Below are 22,226 nucleotides of genomic sequence, written 5' to 3'. Positions count from 1 at the left end.
ATGGCGGAAATAGATTCATTGGTCAAAGAGATTGTTAAATCCAATAAAATCCTAACCCCAAACATTCATGAAATCTGGGACACCATGAAAAGACCAAACTTAAGCATAATAGATAGAAGGAGAAGAACTCAAACTCAAAGGCACAGAAAATATATTCAATAAAATCATAGAGGAAAAGTAAAGAAGGATATTTCTATGAAGGAAAAAGAACCTTAAAGAACATCAAGTAGACTGGACCAAAAAATAAGTCCCCTTGCCATATAATAATCAAAATTCAAAACATAGAGAATAAAGAAAATTAAGAGCTACTGAGAAAAGAGGCCAAGTAACATAAAAAGTGAGACCTATCATAGTTACACCTGATTTCTCAATGGAAACTCTGAAAGGCAGAAGATTCTGGACAGATGTGATGCAGACACTAAGTGACCATGGATGCAAGCCCAGGCTACTACTACACTACCCCACAAAGATTTAAATGAACATTGGTGGAGAAAACAAGATATTCTATGACAAAACCAGATTTCAACAATACCGATCCACAAATCCAGCCCTCCATGTAAAACTGGAAGGAAAACTCCATCCAAGGAAGCTAACGACCTATAAAAACACAGGCAACAGATAACCACATACGAGCAAACCCCAAACAAGGGAAACACACAAGCACTACTATAGAAAAATAACAGTTTTTGCCTGGCAATCTTGTCTACTTCCCCTCTCCAGGCGGATGACTATACGATTTTCTTTGGGTTCACTTTCTTATTTAGCTTCTCTAGGATCACAAATTATATGCTCAATGTCCTTTATTTATGGCTAGAAACCGATTATGAGTGAGTACATCCCATGTTCCTCTTTTTGGGTCTGGGATATCTCACTCAGGATAGTGTTTTCTATTTCCATCCATTTCCACGCAAAATTCGAGAAGTCATTGTTTTTTACTGCTGAGTAGTACTCTAATATGTATATATTCCACACTTTCTTCATCCATTCCTCCATTGAAGGGCATCTAGGTTGTTTCCAGGTTTTGGCTATTACAAACAATGCTGCTATGAACATAGTTGAACAGATACTTTTGTCATTTGATGGGGCATCTCTTGGGTATATTCCCAATAGTGGTATTACTGGATCTTGGGGTAGGTTGATCCCAAATTTCCTGAGAAATCACCACACTGATTTCCAAAGTGGTTGCACAAGTTTGCATTCCCACCTGCAATGAATGAGTGTGCCCCTTTCTCCACAACCTCTCCAGCAAAGGCTATCATTGGTGTTTTTGATTTTAACCATTCTGACAGGTGTAAGATGGTATCTCAAAGTTGTTTTTAAAAAAAGAAAAAGAAAAAGAAAAGAAAAATAACAGTAATTTCAGACACTCTTCATTAATATCTCTTAATATCAGTGGACTCAATTCACCCGTGCAAAGACCCAGGCTAAGAGAATGCATATGAAAGCAAGATCCATACTTCTGTATACAAGAAACACACTTCAACTCAAAGACAGACATTACCTCAGTGTAAAGGTTTGGGAAAAGATTTTCCAATCAAGTGCACCTAAGAAACAAGCTGATATACCTCCACCAATATCTAACAAAATAGATTTCAAACTAATACCAATCAGAAGAGATGGAGGAGGACATTTTATTCTCATAACAGGACCAATTCATCAAGGTGAAATCTCAGTCCTAAATACCTATGTCCCAAATACAAGAGAACCCATATTTGTAAAAGAAACATGACTAAATCTTTTAGAATTTGACCCTGGGTTGTCTCAAGATTGTAGATACAGCGAGGACAACATTCAGCCCATCCTTTAACCAGATTGGGTTCTATAGCTATGTTCAAGACAATAATAATGTCTTATGAATTGAATACAAGCATTTGTTGCAAGAAACAGAAAAGTGACATACAAGAACATGCCACAAAACAAAAAAAAACAAAACTTGAGCTAAAATACCTTTTTTTTTTCTTCCTGAGACTCTCTCACAGTTTCCCAAGGCATGAATCAGTATGAACCATTTTGACTGTATTTTGACACTTTGAATATTAAGTATGTCCACTGTTGCTTCTGGGAGTTTAGTATGGCCTGGCCACAGATAACACAAGGAAAATATGTGTTGGCTATTATCCACTACAAGCCCACCTGTCAGAATAGAAAACAGAGTATACAAATATTCATTGGATTGACAATTTTGTGTGATTAACATTCCTAGTTTCCCCAGTTCTATCTGTAAACATGTGAACCTTTTGACTCTCTACAAATTATAACATTTGTGCCTTTACTTTCATACCTCCAACTCTCCTATATACCACACATCCCAGTTCTCCTTCAACTGTGTCCTTTTTTCATGCATTGTTATTTTTTTTTAATATTTTAAATATTTATATGATTTATTAAATTTTTTTAATTATTTATTTTTATTCTTTTTTAATTAAAATTTCCACATGCTCCCCATTTCCCATTTCCCTCCCCCTTCTCCCACATATTGCCCCCTTTCCCCACTCCCCTCCCCCTATCCCCACTCCTCTTCTCCTCCTCCCACTCCATTCCGCATCCCTCTTGATACTGAAGAGCAGTCCAAATTCTGTGCCCTGTGGGAAGACCAAGGTCCTCCCACTTCTATCTAGGTCCAGGAAGGTGAGCTTCCAAACAGGCTAAGCTCCCCTAAAGCCAGTTCATGTATTCGGATCAAAACCTAGTGCCATTGTCCTTGGCTTCTCATCAGCCTTCATTGTCTGCCATGTTCACAGAGTCCAGTTTCAACCCATGCTTATTCAGTCCCAGTCTAGCTGGCCTTGGTGGGCTCCCAATAGATCAGTTCCACTGTCACAGTGGGTGGGTGACCCCTCTTGGTTCCGACTTCCTTGTTCATGTTCTCCCTCCTTCTGCTCCTCATTTGGACCTTAAGAGCGCAGACCATTGCTCCAAATTGAGTCTGTCTCTATCTCGATCTATCGCCAGATGAAGGTTCTAAGGTGATATGCAAGATATTCATCAGTATAGGATAGGGTCATTTCAGGTTCCCTCTCCTCAGTTACCCAAGGTACCAGCTGGGGACATCTCCCTGGACACCTGCGAGCCCCTCTAGAGTCAAGTCTCTTGCCAATCCTAAGATGGCTCCCTTAGTTAGGATATATATTTCGCTGCTCCCATATCCACCCTTCCTATATTCCAACCATCCCAATCCCCCAAGCTACTCCCATCCTCCCCTTCTCACATTTCTACCCCATTTCCCCCTAGCCCCATGCCACCTCACCCTCAAGTTCCCAGTTTTTGCCCGGCAATCTTGTCTACTTCCTCTATCCAGGCGGATGACTATACGATTTTCTTTGGATTCACTTTCTTATTTAGCTTCTCTAGGATCACAAATTATATGCTCAATGTCCTTTATTTATGGCTAGAAACCAATTATGAGTGAGTACATACCATGATCTTCTTTTTGGGTCTGGATTACCTCACTCAGGGTAGTGTTTTCTATTTCCATCTTTTTGCATGCAAAATTCGAGAAGTCATTGTTTTTTACTGCTGAGTAGTACTCTAATATGTATATATTCCACACTTTCTTCATCCATTCCTCCATTGAAGGGCATCTAGGTTGTTTCCAGGTTCTGGCTATTACAAACAATGCTGCTATGAACATAGATGAAAAAATACTTTTGTCATATAATAGGGTATCTCTTGGGTATATTCCCAAGAGTGGTATTACTAGATCTTTGAGTAGGTTGATCCCAAATTTCCTGAGAAATCGCCACAATGATTTCCAAAGTGGTTGCACAAGTTTGCATTCCCACCAGAAATCCATGAGTGTGCTCCTTACTCCACAACCTCTCCAGCAAAGGCTATCATTGGTGTTTTAGATTTTAGCCATTCTGACAGGTGTAAGATGGTATCTCAAATTTGTTTTAATTTGAAATTCCCTTATCGCTAAGGAGGTTGAGCATGACCTTAAGTGTCTTTTGGCCATTTGAATTTCTTCTGTTGAGAATTCTCTGTTCAGTTCAGTGCCCCATTTTTAATTGGGTTAATTAGCATTTTAAAGTCTAGTTTCTTGAGTTCTTTATATATTTGGAAGATCAGAACTTTGTTTGTTGCAGAGTTGGTGAAGATCTTCTCCCAGTCGGTGGGTTGCCTTTTTGTCTTAGTGACAGTGTCCCTTGCTTTACAGAAGCTTCTCAGTTTCAGGAGGTCTCACTTATTCAATGTTGTCCTTAATGTCTGTGCTGCTGGGGATGTACGTAGGAAGTGATCTCCTGTACTCATATGTTGTAGAGTACTTCCCACTTTTTCTTCTATCAGGTTCAGTGTGTTCAGACTAATATTGAGGTCTTTAATCCATATGGACTTGAGTTTTGTGCATGGCGATAGATATGGATCTGTTTTCATTCTTCTACAGGTTGACAGTCAGTTCTGCCAGCACCATTTGTTGAAGATGCTCTCTTTTTTCCATTGAATACTTTTAGCTCCTTTATCAAAAATCAGGTGTTCATATGTTTGTGGGTTAATATCACTGTCTTCTACTCGGTTCCATTGATCGACTTCTCTGTTTTCATGCCAATACCAAGCTGTTATCAATACTGAAGCTCGCTTGTCTGCAAGGTCCTTAGCTGTGGAACAGTTTCTTGCCATTTCACTAAGGCTACCAACCCAGAGCAGTGAGTCCCTGACCAGAGGGCAGTCCTCAAGGTCCCCGCCAGGGAAAGCGGGCCCCTGCTGCTGGGGCTGCAGTCTCTGCTGTGATCTGCTGGACCTGCTCTGCCTGCGCCCTACTTCCATTAGTCCCTGGCTCATTGGGGCATCCAGGAGTTCCTGTGTAGGTGCCGAGAAGTTTCATCGGGACGGGTGAGTGTGTACTATCCTGGGGCGGATGGTCCCGGCAGAGAGCACAAACGCCCCTACACTAAGGCTACCCAACCAGAGCAGCGGGCAGGCCTCAGCAACCCCCCCGAAAGGGAGCGCAGGCACCTCCAGCTTGTACTGCAGTGTCGCCTGTGTTCTACTGGACCCCGCCCGACCCCTTGCATTCGGCCTTCTTTACGCGGGTCATTGGAATACCACGCATCCATGTTTTGGTGTTGAGGAGTTCACCTGGAAGGGAACGGTTCCTGCCCCTACACTGAGGAGATACACCTAGAGAGTTAGTCACAGCAAAGACTGGTCCAAGACATCAGGCCTCTCCTGGCTCCATTTGAAGGAAAAGATGGGCAGGCGCCAATGCAAGAATTCCCCCAACAACTTGAAAGGCAACGTGACATCACCAGGATCCAGGAATCCCGAAATGAGAAGTCTAAACCCTAATACAGAAGAATTAGAAGAATTCGACTCAAAAGTGAATTTTATGAAAATAATAGAGGACCTTAAACAGGAGGTGAAAAACTGCCACAACCAATTAGAGATTACAAACACAAAGGTAGAGGAAATGAATAAATATCTCAAAGATACCCAAGAAAACCAAGAGAAACAAGAAAAAGTAATCAAACAGGTAAGGAAAACGGTTCAAGACTTGAAGAATGAAGTGGAAGTAATAAAGAAAACACAAACCGAGGGAAGGATGGAGATGGAAAATTTGAATAAACGAACAGGAACTACAGAGACAAGTACCACCAACAGATTACAAGAGATAGAAGAAAGAATCTCAGACACTGAAGATACCATAGAGAAAATAAACACTCTCATCAAAGAAAACAGCATAACCAACAAATTCTCATCACAAAACATTCAGGAAATCTGGGACACAATAAAAAGACCAAACCTAAGAATAATAGGGATAGAAGAAGGAGAAGAAGTACAGCTCAATGGTCCAGAAAATATATTTAATAAAATTATAGAAGAAAACTTTCCCAACCTTAAGAAAGATATTCCTTTGAAGGTCCAAGAAGCATACAGAACACCAAATCGACTGGATCAAAAAAAAACATCTCCTCGTCATATAATAATCAAAACACAAAACATACAGAAAAAAGAAAGAATATTAAGAGCTGCAAAGGAAAAAGGTCAAGTTACCTATAAAGGTAAACCTATCAGACTTACACCTGATTTCTCTATGGAAACCATGAAAGCCAGAAGGTCCTGGATAGATATACTGCAGAAACTACGAGACCATGGATGCAAGCCCAGACTACTATACCCAGCCAAGCTTTCGTTCACTATAAATGGAGAAAACAAAGTTTACCAGGATAAAAACAAATTTAAACAACACGTAGCCACAAATCCAGCCCTTCAGAAAGTAATTGAAGGAAAATCACAAACCAAGGAGTCCAACAATGCCCACAATAACTCAGACATCTAAAGACCCTTCACCAGCACAACTTGAAGAAGGGAAACACACAAACTCTACTACCAAAGGAAAGAAAGAAAGAAAGAAAGAAAGGAAAAATGACCGGAGTTAACAACCACTGGTCATTAATATCACTTAATATCAATGGACTCAACTCACCTATAAAGAGGCACAGGCTAAGAGATTGGATACGAAAACAGGATCCAACATTCTGCTGCTTACAAGAAACACACCTCAACCACAAAGACAGACATCTACTCAGAGTAAAGGGCTGGGAAAAGATTTATCAAGCAAACGGACCTAAGAAACAAGCAGGTGTGGCCATACTAATTTCTAAGAAAGTTGACTTCAAACTAAAATCAATCAAAAGAGATGGAGATGGACATTTTTTACTCATAACAGGAACAATTCACCAGGATGAAATCTCAATCCTGAATATATATGCCCCTAATATAAAAGCACCCACTTATGTAAAAGAAACGTTACTAAAACTCAAGGCAGTCATCAAACCACACACACTAATAGTAGGAGATTTCAACACTCCTCTCTCACCAATGGACAGGTCAATCAAACAGAAACCTAACAGAGAAATAAGAGGATTAAGGGAGGTAATGAATCAAATGGACTTAACAGACATCTATAGAACATTCCACCCAAATAGGAAAGAATATACCTTCTTCTCTGCAGCTCATGGAACCTTCTCGAAAATAGACCACATACTCGGTAACAAAGCAAACTTACACAGTTACAAAAAAATATCGGTAACCACCTGTGTCTTATCAGATCACCATGGATTAAAGTTAGAATTCAACAACAATGCTATCCCCAGAAAGCCTATGAACTCATGGAAACTGGACAGTCAACTACTGAACCTCACCTGGATCAAGGAAGAAATAAAGAAAGAAATTAAAGTCTTTCTTGAATTCAATGAAAACGAAGACTCAACATACTCAAACCTATGGGACACTATGAAAGCAGTGCTAAGAGGAAAATTCATAGCATTAAGTGCCCACTTAAAGAAAACGGAGAAAGCACACATTGGAGACTTAATAGCCCACCTGAAAGCTTTAGAAAAAAAAGAAGCAGACTCACCTAGGAGAAGTAGAAGACTGGAAATAATCAAATTGAGGGCTGAAATCAACAAAATAGAAACACAGAAAACAATCCAAAGAATCAATGAAACAAAAAGCTGGTTCTTGGAGAAAATCAATAAGATTGATAAACCCGTATCCAAACTAATCAAACGGCGGAGAGAGAATACGCAAATTAACAACATCAGAAACGAAAAGGGAGACATAACCACAGACTCAGAGGAAATTCAGAGAATCATTAGATCTTACTACAAAAATCTGTATGCCACAAAATTGGAAAATGTTATAGAAATGGACACTTTTTTAAATAAGTACCATATACCAAAGTTAAACCAGGACCAGGTGAACAATCTAAATAGGCCTGTTAGTCGCGAAGAATTAGAAGTTGTTATAAAAAACCTCCCCACCAAAAAAAGCACAGGTCCAGATGGCTTCAATGCAGAATTCTACCAGAACTTCCAAGAAGACCTAATACCTATACTCCTTAATGTATTTCACAATATTGAAACAGAGAAGTCATTGCCAAATTCCTTTTATGAAGCTGAAGTTACTCTGATAACAAAACTACACAAAGACACAACCAAGAAAGAGAACTACAGGCCAATCTCACTCATGAACATCGACGCAAAAATACTCAATAAAATACTGGCAAACCGAATCCAAGAACACATCAGAAAAATTATCCATTATGATCAAGTAGGCTTCATCCCAGAGATGCAGGGCTGGTTCAACATACGAAAATCTATCAATGTAATCCATCATATAAATAAACTGAAAGAAAAAACCATATGATCATTTCATTAGATGCTGAAAAAGCATTTGACAAAATTCAACATCCCTTTATGATAAAGGTCTTAGAGAGATTAGGAATACAAGAGTCGTTCCTAACTATAATAAAAGCTATTTATAGCAAGCCGTCAGCTAACATCAAATTAAATGGAGAGAAACTCAAAGCTATTCCACTAAAATCAGGAACACGACAAGGTTGTCCACTCTCTCCATACCTCTTTAATATAGTGCTTGAAATTCTAGCAATAGCAATAAGACAACATAAGGGGATCAAAGGGATTCAAAAAGGAAAGGAAGAAGTTAAACTTTCATTATTTGCAGACGATATGATAGTGTACATAAGCAACCCCAAAAACTCCAGCAAAGAACTCCTTCAGCTGATAAACACCTTTAGTAGCGTTGCAGGATACAAGATCAATTCCAAAAAATCAGTTGCCCTCCTATACACAAAGGATAAGGAAGCAGAGATGGAAATCAGAGAAGCATCACCCTTCACGATAGCCACAAATAGCATAAAATATCTTGGGGTAACCCTAACCAAGGAAGTAAAGGATCTATTTGACAAGAACTTTAAGTCAATGAAGAAAGAAATTGAGGAGGATACCAGAAAATGGAAGGATCTCCCTTGCTCTTGGATAGGGAGGATCAACATAGTAAAAATGGCAATTCTACCAAGGGCAATTTATAGATTCAATGCAATCCCCATTAAAATCCCATCAAAATTCTTCACAGATCTTGAGAGGACAATAATCAACTTTATATGGAGAAACAAAAAACCCAGGATAGCCAAAACAATCTTATATAATAAAGGATCGTCTGGAGGCATTACCATCCCTGACCTCAAACTCTATTACAGAGCCTCAGTATTGAAAACAGTTTGGTATTGGCATAAAAACAGAGAAGTCGACCAATGGAACCGAGTAGAAGACCCAGATTTTAATCCACAAACTTATGAACACCTAATTTTTGATAAAGGAGCTAAAAGTATTCAATGGAAAAAAGAGAGCATCTTCAACAAATGGTGCTGGCAGAACTGGTTGTCAACGTGTAGAAGAATGAAAATAGATCCATATCTATCACCATGCACAAAACTCAAGTCCAAATGGATTAAAGACCTCAATATTAGTCTGAACACACTGAACCTGATAGAAGAAAAAGTTGGAAGTACTCTACAACATATGGGTACAGGAGATCACTTCCTACGTTTATCCCCAGCAGCACAGACATTAAGGGCAACATTGAATAAATGGGACCTCCTGAAACTGAGTAGCTTCTGTAAAGCAAAGGACACTGTCACTAAGACAAAAAGGCAACCCACTGACTGGGAGAAGATCTTCATCAACCCTGCAACAGACAAAGGTCTGATCACCAAAATATATAAAGAACTCAAGAAACTAAACTTTAAAATGCTAATGAACCCAATAAAAAATGGGGCACTGATCTGAACAGAGAATTCTCAACAGAAGAAATTCAAATGGCCAAAAGACACCTAAGGTCATGCTCAACCTCCTTAGCGATAAGGGAAATGCAAATTAAAACAACTTTGAGATACCATCTTACACCTGTAAGAATGGCTAAAATCAAAAACACCAATGATAGCCTTTGCTGGAGAGGTTGTGGAGAAAGAGGCACACTCATTCATTGCTGGTGGGAATGCAAACTTGTGCAACCACTTTGGAAATCAGTGTGGCGATTTCTCAGGAAATTTGGGATCAACCTACCCCAAGATCCAGTAATACCACTTTTGGGAATATACCCAAGAGATGCCACATCAAATGACAAAAGTATCTGTTCAACTATGTTCATAGCAGCATTGTTTGTAATAGCCAAAACCTGGAAACAACCTAGATGCCCTTCAATGGAGGAATGGATGAAGAAAGTGTGGAATATATACATATTAGAGTACTACTCAGCAGTAAAAAACAATGACTTCTCGAATTTTGCGTGCAAATGGATGGAAATAGAAAACACTATCCTGAGTGAGGTATCCCAGACACAAAAAGAGGAACATGGGATGTACTCACTCATAATCGGTTTCTAGCCATAAAATAAAAGACATTAAGCATATAATGTGTGATCCTATAGAAGCTAAATAAGAAAGTGAACCCAAAGAAAATCATATAGTCATCTGCATGGAGAGGGGGAAGTAGACAAGATTCCAGGGCATAAACTGGGAACTTGCGGGTGAGGTGGCATGGGGCAAAGGGGAAATGGGATGAGAAATATGAGAAGGGGAGGATGGGAGGAGCTCGGGATTTGGGATGGTTGGGATATAGGAAGGATGGATACGGGAGCAGCGAAGTATATATCCTATCTAAGGGAGCCATCTTAGGGTTGGCAAGAGACTTGACTTTTGAGGGGTTCGCAGGTGTCCAGGAATATGTCCCCAGCTGGTACCTTGGGCAACTAAGGAGAGGGAACCTGAAATGACCCTATCCTATACTGATGAATATCTTGCATATCACCTTAGAACCTTCATCTGGCGATGGATCGAGGTAGAGACAGAGTCTCAATTTGGAGCAACGGTCTGAGCTCTTAAGGTCCAAATGAGGAGCAGAAGGAGGTAGAACATGAGCAAAAAATCAGGACCACGAGGGATGCACCCACCCACTGTGACAGTGGAACTGATTTATTGGGAGCCCACCAAGGCCAGCTGGTCTGGGACTGAATAAGCATGGGTTGATTCCGGACTCTCTGAGCATGGCGGTCAATGAAGACTGATGAGAAGCCAAGGACAATGGCACTAGGTTTCGATCCTAATTCATGAACTGGCTTTGTGGGAGCTTAGCCTGTTTGGACGCTCACCTTTCTGGACGTAGATAGAAGGACCTTGGTCTTCCCGCAGGGCAGGGAATTTGGACTGCTCTTCAGTATCGAGAGGGAGGGGGAATGGAGTGGGGGGAGGAGAAGAGGAGTCGGGATAGGGGGAGGGAAGTGGGGGGAGGGCAATATTTGGGAGGAGGGGAGGGAAATGGGAAACGGGGAGCAGGTGGAAATTTTAATTAAAAAAGAATAAAAATAAATAAATAAATAAATAAATAAATAAATAAATAAATAAATAAATAGAAAAAAAATCAATACTGAAGCTCTGTAATAGAGTTTGAAGTCAGGGATGGTAATGCCTCCCGAAGCTCCTTTATTGTATAAGATTGTTTTGGGTATCCTGGGTTTTTTGTTTTTCCATATAAAGTTGATTAATGTCCTCTCAAGATCTGTGAAGAATTTTGATGGGATTTTAATGGGGATTGCATTGAATCTATAAATTGCCCTTGGTAGAACTGCGATTTTTACTATGTTGATCCTCCCAATCCAAGAGCAAGGGAGATCCTCCCATTTTCTGGTATCCTCCTCAGTTTCTTTCTTTAAAGACTTAAAGTTCTTGTCAAATAGATCCTTCACTTCCTTGGTTAGAGTTACCCCAAGATATTTTATGCTATTTGTGGCTATCGTGAAGGGTGATGCTTCTCTGATTTCCCTGTCTGCTTCCTTATCCTTTGTGTTAGGAGGGCAACTGACTTTTTGGAGTTGATCTTGTATCCTGCCACGCTACTAAAGGTATTTATCAGCTGTAGGAGTTCTTTGGCGGAGTTTTTGGGGTCGCTTATGTACACTATCATATTGTCTGCAAATAATGAAAGTTTAACTTCTTCCTTTCCAATTTGAATCCCTTTAATCCCCTTATGTTGTCTTATTGCTATCGCTAGAATTTCAAGCATATACTCAAAGGACTTGAATCCTACCACCATGATACTTGTACATTCATATTTATAATAGGGTGGAAATAGGGTCAAAATGGAATCAGTCTAAGTATCCAGCAACAGATAATGAATAAGGAAAATGTAATACATATATCTTATAAAATTTCATTCAACTACAAAGAAAAACAAAATTTTAAAATTTGTATAAATGGATGAATATAGAAATTATTATATTAAGCAAGATAACTGAGACTTAGAAAAATAAATATTTCATTTTGCCCTCATATGTGAGTTCTAGCTTTTAATGTTTTGCAGGTGTATACATGTGTATGGGTGTTGGTATAGGTCATCAAACAAGAAAGAGGACTACAGGAACAGAAAGAAAAGATTTTTGAGGAAGTGGAAAAGTGTAGTGGGACACATGTGAGATAAAGGGAGAAAAAACAAAAGGGCAGAAAGGGAACAAGGGGAGTTGACAAAGTTGTTTGGTTATTTGGATGTACCGTCTGCAGAGATGGAGATTGCAGATATTTTTCATCTATACTGTGTCTTTCCTTTATATGTCTTTTGATGAGCTTTAGTGAAAAGTTTTAAATTATATCAAAGTTAAGTATATTATTATTATTGTAATATTTACTGGGTAATTATGAAAGAATAGCCAAATGAAAGATACAAGAAAACTCAGGCTTTGGAAAGTGGGTATTGTGTATTTTGTGCCTTTCTGAGCACATCATCCTCCCAGAATTCTGACAAGTGTACAAAACAAGAAATTCGTAAAATTAATTGTTTAGAATTTTGGCAGACATACCCAGTCTACTTTCCAATTCCAATGAAAATTGCAAACATTTATCATGAGTTTCCTTCTATCGAGCATTCTCACACTGAAGCTATGTAGAGGAACTCACCTGAGATCATCCCATTGCCATAATTTCTGATGTGAGCAAAGGGGTTTCCTTGTGAATTACAAAAGACACTCCTATTACTAGGTATATTCAAAAAGTTTTATGAGCTCTCTGCCAAGAATTAGGTGCAAAAGCTAATTATATTTCTTATGCCATTGGTTATACTCTAGTATCTGATCATAGATCACTTAAAATGAAAGTGTCTAGCAGTTACAGATACTAGGACTTTACTAGAGTTCCATTGTGTCATAAACATTCAAAAGTCAAACTGCATGTTGCACTCTTCCAAGATAAAACTGCATATAATGTCAAGCATCCATTTGACCAGATTTACCAAAACAAGAGCAGCCTCAGTGAACCTGAGTCAATATCAGCTCCTTTTACACTGTTCATAGACATTGGTACAGTTGATATCTCTTGTTACGTAACTCCTATCCTTATTCCTCTACTCTCCCTTTTTATATATTTACATCAAAGCTTTCCAATCTTCAGCAGTAATTTAGAGGTTTAGCAACTGCAGTCCAGCAAGTGCTTTCTGAGCCCACTTCATCTAGAGAGACATTGACTGCACAGTAACAGTGCTAGAAGACTCTCCTGACAACTGGGTGGTCACTAATCCACTGTGCCATTCATGGTGAAGGCATGTTCTGAAAATGAAGATCTGAAAACTTCAGACACTAAAGAATAGAAAGTATTCTTTTTCTGATACTTAAGTTTAAAATCACAGTCCCTCAATTACTGATTACATAAAAACAAAAGTGAAGTATTGTGGTCAAGAATACAGGGCATATACCAACGGACATGCCAAACCGAAAAAGGCAAAGCCCATGAGTTCTCAACGCTACACAAAGAACTATAGGCAACTAGAAAATCTTGGAGCTGAAGAAATTGTTTCCCCAGGGAAGAGCATATGAATTTGTTGTCCAGTGCCAGTCAGCAAAACAAAACAAAACAAAACACACAGGTAGCATTATATGTACCCAACAGATTATATTCAGAAATGTATATGCATATGTGCATCCAATAACAATTAGTAAAAGAAAAGACCATGTATTTGAAGGAGAGCAGGAAGGAGTGTATGGGATGACTTGGAAGGAGGAAAAAGAGGGAAAATTCTTATAATTATATTGTAATCTCAAAACTAAAATTTAAAAAATATAGTGAGTAAAGTATAGTCATTATACTAACATTCCACATCCTTAATAGTACAATTGTGGACTCGTGAGCATCCTTCTCCTACTGATTCTCTATAGTCTCTCAAAAAGGAGGAATCTATCTATTAGGGATACCTTCTTAACCACTTAATTATGAGAGCTGGTTATGGCATAAAGTTAGCCCTTCATGTTTACCTGTTCCTATTATGGTTTCTCTTTTAAAATGTCCCAAAGGCTCCTGTGCTGAAGGCTTAGTTCCAACCTTGCAGCATCATTGAGAGGTGACAGAATATGATGCACTTACCTTATCAGTTAACTAATCCATCAATGAATTTGTAAGTGAGTGGGCAAATTTGAGGGACATAGCAATAACAAGTAGGTAACTAGGGATACATCTGATTTTCTTTTTATTTATTCTTCTCTCATAAAATACTTTCTGACCACAGCATCCACTCTTCCTAACATCCCCCTCTTCTTCTCCCCGAGACCCATGGCTCCTGAGCTTCTCTTAAGAAAAGAGCAGGCCTCCCAGTAATATCAGTTGAACAGTATATAAAAAGATGCTTTATTTCTAGATCCAAACCCTCATATTAAGGCTGGTTAGGACAACCCAGCAGAGGAAAAAGAGTTCCAAAAGAAGGCAAAAGTGTCAGAGACACCCCATCTCCAGCTTTTGGGAATCCCACAAAATCTCAAGCTAAAAAAATTCACATCATGTATATAGAGTACAATTCCCACACAACTCATTGGACTGGAGACATCTAGCTGGTGCCTATGTAGAACTTTCACCCCCATGATCTAATATCTTTGGTACAGGAAGTATTCTACAGGCTACCAAATGAGAAATGGATATACCAGCCCAGCCACAAAACTTTGTTATCCTGCCTATACGATATACTAAGGCTCAACAGTGGCACAATGCAGTGCATTGTGGGAGTAATTATCCAATGTATGGTTTGATTATGCGGCATTGCTTGAGTGTCCAGGAACCAGGGATTAGGATAAAAATGCTAATGCTCAAAAGCAAAAATAAAAGTAAGAACGAAATGACCCTCGAAGATATTCTGCCACACTCATAGATCAGAGCCTTCCTTATTCAGTCATCATCATAGAAGCTTCCCTGCTGCAGCGATGGAAACAAATTCAGAGACACACGGACAGACGTTTCACAGAGAGAAAAACCTTGGAACACAGAGCTCTACATGGAAAATATTCGTCAAACTCTCCTCTCAGAGATCAGAGAACCCAGAGGAAGAGGAGGCAAAAAGAGGAAAAGTCAGAGGAGATGCAGGACACCAAGAGAAGAAGGCTCTGAACCAACTGAGCAAAGCTTATATGAACGCAGACTGTGGCAGCAGGCACAGAACCTACTCGGGTCTGCGCCAGGTCCTCTGTGCATATAATATAGCTTTTCAGTTTAGTGTTTTCATGGATTCCTGAATGTGCAAATGAGTGGGTCTCTGGTTCTTGTGCCTTTTCTTGAGCTCTTCCTTCTATTGATTTTTCATTGTACAGCTTCTATGTGATGGTTTTTGTCTTATCTTGTATTTAATTTCATCATGTTTGGTTGTTATCACTTAGAAACCCGTTCTTTTCTAATGAGAGACAGAAGGGAGTGTATCTTGTGGGGAGGGAGGATGGAGAGGGAGGGGGAGTAGTAGAGGGAGGACAAACTGTAATCAGTACATATTTTATGAGAGAAAAATCCATTTTAATTAAAAGAGAAATAAAGAAATGATGGATTTGATACAACTGGAAAACAACAGATGAATAATTTGGTCATTGCACTTTCTTTTTTATTTTTATTTTAATTTTTGTTGTATAAGTAATACCATTCAAAATTTCCACCTCTTCCCCTCCTCCCATTTCCCTCCCACTCTCCCATTCACCCTCCCTCTCCCCTCCAGTTCTAAGAGAGGGTGGGGTACCCTTCCCTGTGGGAAGTCCAAGGCCCTCCCCACTCCATCCAGGCCTAGGAAAGTGTGCATCCAAACAGACTAGTATCCCAAAATGCCAGTACATGCAGTAGAATCAAATCCCAGTGCCATTATCATTGGCTTCTCAGTCAGCCCCCATTGTCAGCCACATTCAGAGAGTCTGGTTTGATCACATGCTCCTTCAGTCCCAGTCCAGCTGGCCTTGGTGAGCTCCCTTAGATCAGTCCCACCATCTCAGTGGGTGAATGAACCCATCACGGTCCTGACTTTCTTGCTCATCTTCTCCCACTTTCTGCTCTTCAACTGGACCTTGGGAGTTCAGTCCAGTGCTCCAATGTGGATCTCTGTCTCTATCTCCATCCATCGCTGGACGAAGGTTCTATGGTGATATTCAAGATATTAATTAGTTTGGCTATGGGATAAGGCCAGTTCAGGCACCCCTCCTCTTCTGCCCAAGGACCTAGCTGGGGATATCCCCTTGGACATCTGGGACTGGGAACCCTTCTAGAGTCAAGTATCTTGCCGACCCTAAAATGGCTCCCTTAATTAAGATATCTTTTTCCCTGCTCCCATATCTGCCCTTCCTCCATCTCAATCATCCCACTCTCCCAAGCTCTCCCCAGTCCTCCCCTTCTCCCTTCTTTCTCCCCCTCTCCCCTTGCCCTCATCGTGTCCCAACCCCCATGCTCCCAATTTTTGCCTGTGGCAAAGCTGATGCAGTGGAAAGATGGTTAGGCTACTGGGACATCCTCCTTGTGGATGAGGTGATTCAGATGTTTTTGATAGAACTATTTCTCAGGAGAAAGGGCTGCTGCAGAGTGAGGCTGCTCTGCCCAGAGCTATGGCCTATACATAAGGACTCTCAGGAGGTCAATGCAGTGACTCCTGATACTCACCAGTGAGAAGAGAGTGTGAGTCTCCTGGGGAGAGTAAAATGGAAATGACTCGGAACACAGAAGAACTTTAGTATAATATGCATAGATCTCATTGTTTTCCAGAAAAGAAGAAGTGTTCTATGAGTAGTAATGTGTGTGTTTGTGGGTTTTTGTGTGTGTGTGTGTGTGTGTGTGCATCTGTGATACTGGGACATTGCCTTGAAGGACATGGTCCTCTCTCCTGAGACACAATCTTGTTGACATCAGGCATGGTTTTTTATGATAACAAAAGCTTTTCAAAACAATGTAGAGATGAGGATGGAGATTGTGTGTGTCCCCTGTATGCAGTAAGGAAAGGATGAAGAGAAAGTCTGGAGTAGCTTATCAGAAGCAGAAACTACTTAATTATCTCTTCAAGTACTGTGATTGGAGGTAGGTGGCACAGTTAATTTATCAAGCCGGGCCTGTGGAGGGTGAATTAAAGTATATAAAAGGATAATTAATACTCAAAACATTTTCCTGTTATTTTTATTCTAATTACTTACTGTCTGCTTCTGTTAAGACTTTTATAGTTTGTGCAGACTTCAGCATCCACCTCAGAAAACAGCTTTCTATTGCTATTAATCACTTGTTTCCTGGTAAATTAGAATTCATTTTGTCACTGTGATACGCAAGTTATATGGTACATTGTAATCTAATCAAGCGATCCTACTCTTTCTACTGGGTTGACCTAGAGTGTAATTCAGTTGGGTAAGTGGTCCTTGGTGAGTGAATGTGGTAAAACCGGGAAAATGGGAGTAAGCATCCTAATTATCTTTTCCTGCTCAATCTACAGAAATTCTTTCACTTCCTGACAGTTTCTACCTGCAGACAATGCACTGTTTCAGAAACAGTATCTTACAGTGTGTCATAGCTTATAAGATCAGACAAGGAACCGAATCCACCAATGAACTTTTCTAACCTTCTGACTCTGGGAAATGATGTTTTTCACCTGTATCATTCACAAAGCAGAACAACGTATAGTGAGCTTGACTTGGGGCTCTGAGATGTGTAGTGTATCATGCAAAACCAAGACTGTAAGATATCAAAATCCTCTCATCTCGTGCACCATCTCTTGCATATAGTTAGTTGCCAAGTGAACCTCCAGACCTTACCAGTTCTTAAGGCACACATTATAACACTGAAGGCCTATGTATAAAATAGAGCTGATTATTGGTATAAAACCACTTAAAATTGCTTAACTAGAAAGATGGGGAAGATTACAACATGTAGTGCTTACAAGGAACCAGTGATTCCAAAATTAAGGTCAAGAAAATGTAACAGGTGAGAGGCAGATAGGATATTTACACCAGAGCACTCTGACCCTTATTTCTTTCTCAAGAATCTTGATACTCCTTCTGAGTAAATAATTTTCTCTCCACGGATTGAGATGAAAATATATCATTCTGGTTGCATTTCCTAAACTGAGTTCCTGAAAATTTAATTAAGATTCAAGACCACACTCTGTATATGGAGAGCTTATTATACAAATATAGAAACTACTACTAAGTGCAGCGTATTTAAGAAAATATTTCAAATTTAAAACATAACTCTTTCTGGGTTGGCTTCTTAGATTATTTTCCTTTGTTCAGTCACATGTGGATTTTGTCAATACAAAATACATGAGAAATATAGATATTTGAATTTAATATAGTACACAGGAAAGTTTATAATACTTCGAAGTAAGTATAAAAAGCATCACAACAGAATACCCAGTGTTTTGGCTATTTTTACAAGATCTGAATTCCCTGAGAGTCCAAGTAATCCCAGACTTCCTGCTTCGTGCTCATCAGAACTTTAAGTCAGCCCACATGTTCTCTACCCTTAAGTTTTTAGAACTTCTGCATACACAGGTAAATATCTATCTAATAGATACAATAATGCATTATACACATTTATATCCTCTCAGGAAAGAAGATGCAGGCACCATTTTTATATGTGTATGCAGGTTTTAAGTAATCTTGCTTTTCCATTATCCACAAAATAAAAATTATAATTTAGAGAGCAATTAATGATAGGAGCAAAGATTACCGACTGTGGTGTGAGTTTTCCCAAAATACAGTGTACACAAAGGTAAATATAGTATGGCTGTGCGTAGACATACACCCTGTTTATATCCTGTGTCGCTAGTAAGCATTCAGCACCTGACCACTTTAAAAGTGATTTTAGGGAAGTAACGTAGTTCTCACTAAAGCAGTCTCATGGGGGAATAGATTTCTTTCTCAGCCCCTTTTAATAAGTGGTCAAATTAAAGAACAGAGTTTAAACAGTGTTATCTGCATTGTTGTCTATACTAAGATTTTAACTGATACACAGTCTTCCCAGAGTGAACCTGTATTTCACTCTATGATGGAGGAAGGTCATTGGTTAATAACAAAAAAACTGCCTTGGCCCTTTGATAGGACAGCAGCTTAGATAGGTGGAGTGGACAGAACAGAATGCTGGGAGACTTCTCATTACATGAGAATTTATGGATTGTTAAAGATGGAAAATATAATGATAGAAAGTGAAGTCCGTACACAGTCTCTGTATAAGGCTGTACTCAGAAGGAAATGAGAAGTAATCAATAACACAATGGTAGATGCTATTTTATCAGTTTTAGTGAGAAAAGCGTGGAGTGTGACTGCTAGGTGGAAGAGTTGTGTGATTTTCAGAAAAAAGACAAAGTTATACTGGAACTGAAGAGTTTCCTAGATAGATAAACAATGAAGCAAGGACACAGAAGCCATACAGTGAGAAAATGAACAAAGAGAAAATGAAGTGTATAAATACTACACGTGCAAAATCCAAGCAGTTTGATGGAATTGTAATGTGAGGTCCATTGAGTGAAAGGTTAAAGAGAAATTTCTATCATGCCAGGCACAATGACTTACTGTGGGAACCCCACCATTCCAGAGACTGAGGCAGGGAATTTGGGAATTTGATGCCAGCCTGTACTACATACCAAGACCACATCTCTTTTACTCTTTTTTTTCTTTATTAAACTCAGTGCCCTGATTCATAGAATTTTATGAATAATAATAAGAAAGTAGAAATTTAGTGTGCATACCATGATACTCTCACTAAGAAAGCATGCTCTAGGCCGGGCGATGGTGGCGCACGCCTTTAATCCCAGCACTCGGGAGGCCGAGGCAGGCGGATCTCTGTGAGTTCGAGACCAGCCTGGTCTACGGAGCTAGTTCCAGGACAGGCTCCAAAGCCACAGAGAAACCCTGTCTCGAAAAAAACCAAAAAAAAAAAAAAAAAAAAAGAAAGCATGCTCTATTAAAAGATGGGAACTATTAAGATATGGAAATTGCTGTGTGATGGTGGAATATGCTCTTAATCTCAGCACTTAGAAAGAGAGGCAGTCTGATCTCTGTGAGTTCATGACCAGCCTGCTCTCTAAGATGTTATTTGATTTGATTTTATCTTCACATAAATATAAGTCATACTTGAAGAATGATGTTTCTTTTTTTCTTTTTTTTTTTTTTTTTTTGTTTTTCAAGACAGGGTTTTTCTGTGGTTTTGGAGCCTGTCCTGGAACTATCTCTTGTAGACCTAGCTGGTCTCAAACTCAGAGATCCGCCTGCCTCTGCCTCCCAAGTGTTGGGATTAAAGGTATGCGCCACCACTGCCCGGCTGAAGGAATTATGTTTTAAGGCACGTATATGAATATTAGCCATAGAAATCACAGAATACTCTGGCCCTACTACATTCTGAGATGGGTGGAGAGAGAGTATCCACAGCAATAGGAAAGCATAGATAAGAGTTGGTGGGAGAGCAGATTTTCAAGGGGACATTGATAACACGTCAATGAAAAGCATGGAGAAAGAATTGGGTCACAAGTAATGATTTCCTTTTCTTTTATTTGGCTGATATCTTACTCCACAAGTGAGGCTGAACTCAAACCAATGGTAAGCTTCCTGCCTCAGCTTCATCAGGGCTGGGAATACAAGGGTACAGCACCTGTCCTAAGTCCTGAGTCACTCAGTATAATGTTCAGTACACGTTGGAAAATCACTTGATGTGGTAAGCAGAGAAAAAGGTTAGATATGAAACTCTGTGACGATAAATACTTGTTTGTAAACACTAATTTTATGGCTGAAGATGAAGATTCTGTCTCTGACTTAACTGAGGATCTTAAGTATTAAATTGAATAATTTCCCCCACCTGCAAGAATCCTTCTAATGACTTGCTCTTCTCTCTTCCAGGAGATGAGTGTCAATTGCTCCCTGTGGCTGGAGAACAGCTTGTCTGTCAAACGCTTTGCATTTGCTAAGTTCTCTGAAGTCCCTGGAGAGTGCTTCCTCCTGTTCACCCTCATCCTCCTCATGTTCTTGGTATCACTGACAGGCAATGCACTCATAGCCCTTGCCATCTTTACAAGTCCAGCCCTGCACACACCCATGTACTTTTTCCTGGCCTACTTGTCTCTCCTGGAGATTGGCTACACTTGCTCTGTCATAAACAAGATGCTGCAGAGTCTTGTGAGTGAGTATCGAGGGATCTCTTGGGAGGTTCGTGCCACACAGATGTTTTTCTTCTCATTCTTTGGAATAACAGAGTGCTGTCTACTGGTAGCCATGGCTTTTGACCGCTGCATGGCCTTATGCTACCCACTGCAGTATGCAACCCGAATGAGCCATGGGGTATCTGCCCATTTGGCAATGGTTTCATGGGGAATGGGATGCATAGTAGGGTTGGGACAGACGAATTTTATTTTTTCTTTGGACTTCTGTGGGCCCTGTGAGATAGACCATTTCTTCTGTGACCTTCCACCCCTCCTGGCACTTGCCTGTGGAGATACATCCCAAAACAAGGCTGCTGTCTTTGTGGCGGCAGTCCTCTGCATATCCAGCCCATTTTTTCTGATTATTTCTTCCTATGTCACGATTCTGATTGCCGTGCTGCTGATGCCTTCACCTGAGGGACGCCATAAAGCTCTCTCTACCTCTTCCTCCCACCTACTTGTAGTCACACTCTTCTATGGCTCAGCATCTATTTCCTACTTGAGGCCCAAGGCTAGTCACTCACCAGGAAGGACTAGCCAAATTCTTGGCCCTCTTCTATACAGCGGTGACATCCATGCTGAACCCCATCATCTATAGTTTACGGAACAAGAAAGTCAAGGCAGCCCTGAGGAGAACTTTGGGCCTGAGAAAAGTTCTGAGCAGGAATAGGTAACAACAGAACCACACAGAATTATTCACTAATAAACATGAATATAGAACCAGAGTAAACAAACAAATATTGATACATTTTCTGTCTGACTTATTGATCCGGGATGTCATTCTTATGTTGTGAATGAATATTGCTTTTATTGGTTGATGAATAAAGCTGTTTTGGCCTATGGCAGGGCAGAATGTACCTAGGCAGGAAATCCAAACAGGAAAAAGAAGGTGGAGTCTGGGAGACGCTGAAGGAAAAAGATGCCAGATTATTCCCAGTAAGGCCCAGCCACATGGTAATACACAGAATAGCAAAAACTGGTTAA

General features: G+C 39.8%; 3 pseudogenes; 2 read left to right on the top strand and 1 right to left on the bottom strand.

Moving 5' to 3' along the window:
• Positions 1-22,226, top strand: part of LOC130862662 (non-receptor tyrosine-protein kinase TNK1-like) — a 618,047-nt pseudogene that overhangs the window by 433,043 nt on the left and 162,778 nt on the right.
• Positions 1-22,226, bottom strand: part of LOC130863092 (ankyrin repeat and LEM domain-containing protein 1-like) — a 111,465-nt pseudogene that overhangs the window by 50,183 nt on the left and 39,056 nt on the right.
• LOC130862672 (putative olfactory receptor 2I1) lies at positions 20,947-21,916 on the top strand (annotated as a pseudogene).

Source organism: Chionomys nivalis, chromosome 20 (genome assembly GCF_950005125.1).
Source record: "Chionomys nivalis chromosome 20, mChiNiv1.1, whole genome shotgun sequence".
NCBI lineage: Eukaryota > Metazoa > Chordata > Mammalia > Rodentia > Cricetidae > Chionomys > Chionomys nivalis.
The sequence above is the reverse complement of the archived record's forward strand: the minus strand, read 5'-3'. Positions and strand labels throughout refer to the sequence as shown.